Raw genomic sequence first — 1,883 nt, 5'->3', positions numbered from 1 at the left:
GCGCCCCCCTCCACTCCCCAGAGCCCACCACGCGCCCTCTTTACCTACAAGTCCCGGCCGCTTCCCCTCAAGCCGTGACATCCTCCCCTCTAACTAAACACGAGCTGGCACACTCCCTCCTGCCCTGCGCCACGACAGCGCGGCGGCCCCCTCCGCGCCCCCCAGGCCCAGCAGCTGGTCCCCAGGAGGGCCCCGAGCCCGCCTCCTCGCCGCTGGCGCAGGCACGTGGCGCACTCACCCCCTACTAGCAGCCTCCGGGCTCTAGAAACACTCCAGGGAAGGAGCCCCCGCCCCCTCGGCTCTGCGGCGGGGGGAAAGTGGGTGGGGGGTAGAGTCCGGCGGAGAAAGGAGTAGTGTGCAGTCGGCGAGAGCCGTGCTGGAAGGAGGACCGGCAATAATCGGACGGCGTTGCGGCTGCTCTACCGAGCGCCCAAGCCAGCGCGGATTCACTTTCCACGCAAATCAACGGGAGGGATTGTTGATGCCTGCAATCAATAACCCAGTCGAGTGAGCTGCTGAAACCATAGGCGTCCCTCGTCTGGGTCTTGAAGGCGGCTGTCCGGACTGAACTCCAGCCCTGGGCTCCCCAAAGAAGTGGGAATCAAAACCCTAAATGAGATTTTTCACACAGCTTCCACCCCCACCCCCACCCCCACCCCCGACCCCACGTTAAGACCTTTAAAAATGAAAGGGTACACAGACAGAAAGGCATCTAAAAGAAACTGTTAAAAAGGGAAGTGTGAAAATCCATTCCTTGAATTGAAGGTTTCTGTGCTATTTCAAGGAATGGAATAGAATCAACGTTTTGATGAGCATTTGACAATTCTTTAAGTAAGGTAAAGCCCTATTAAATGTAGTCATTAATGTGGACACTTCTGAATCAGCCATACTCTTCCAAGCCAATTCCATATCAAGCCTTATTTGGGCATAGAGGTACAGGAAAGGAAGAAATGTATCATAATTTGCAATGGCATTTTAAAAAGCCTTAACATATCTTTCAGACATGTTTTCATAAAGATTGCATTTCTGGAAGGTGAAAAGGCCCTGGCAGATGTGTGCTCTGATCCCCCCATGGAATAACAGACTGTAAAACCAAGCAGACTGGGAGAAAGGGATTCACCAGGTAACCTGGTACTGACTGCCAGATCAAGTTTAGACTAACTCACCGTGGACCTGAGCTACAAGATGAAATCCAGCCAATACATCTAAAATAAAACTGGTCAAAATTTCTTCCTTTTTGACTCTGAAGCAACTTAAAAATGAAAATAAATCTTAAGGATGTTAACCCCAATATAGAGGCTCTCTAAATGACTCTTCACCATGAAAAGTCCTGGTAAGACAAATGGGAAAATAGATATTGACTGTTAGGGTCTGATAAGCCTTAAATTTAGTTCTCCATCTCGGACTAGCTCCAGCATGAAGCCAAGAAAAGGTTTATACGTGCGCTCAAAGTCATGGAAAGTTAGTCTGAAACAGAGATCGGGACAGGGAGCAATCGTGTCTGTGCAGTACAGTTAAACACTGCTTGGAAGGGTAAGGTGCTACTGGTAATAGAATTCATAAATGGTACAGAACCCACATCCCTAATCTCAGAGTAGTTTAAATTGGCCTTCAGCAATATATAAAATAAGCTCTTTCAGCAACTTCAGCTGCATTGCAAACATTTCCCAATTTGACAAATTTTGTTAGCTTGGGAAATGATGGATTGACTTTCTTCCCTGTAATTCATCAGATGTAAAATTAAAAGTACAGAAATAAAGATAAATATAGGCCCTTTAGATATGAGATACAGGATATGAGTAAACCTTATCGTGAAATATCAAATCCTTTGTCTAGTACAGATTCTCCATCACGTGTGTTGTCTATTCTGCTTGAGCTAAAGC

At 47.5% G+C, this 1,883-nt stretch overlaps 1 long non-coding RNA gene across 1 annotated transcript in view; it reads right to left on the bottom strand.

Annotated features, from left to right (window-relative positions):
- LOC102501128 (uncharacterized) overlaps window positions 1-405 on the bottom strand; it is a 64,079-nt gene extending 63,674 nt beyond the window's left edge. The window contains exon 1 of the long non-coding RNA XR_337292.2: window positions 239-405. This is a non-coding gene — a long non-coding RNA (uncharacterized LOC102501128). The remainder of the gene's footprint in view (window positions 1-238) is intronic.
- Window positions 406-1,883: the final 1,478 nt, after the last annotated feature.

The sequence above is a fragment of the Tupaia chinensis genome, unplaced genomic scaffold (assembly GCF_000334495.1).
Source record: "Tupaia chinensis unplaced genomic scaffold, TupChi_1.0 Scaffold145147_1, whole genome shotgun sequence".
NCBI lineage: Eukaryota > Metazoa > Chordata > Mammalia > Scandentia > Tupaiidae > Tupaia > Tupaia belangeri.
Note: the sequence above shows the minus strand (reverse complement) of the source record. Positions and strands in the feature narration are given on the sequence as shown.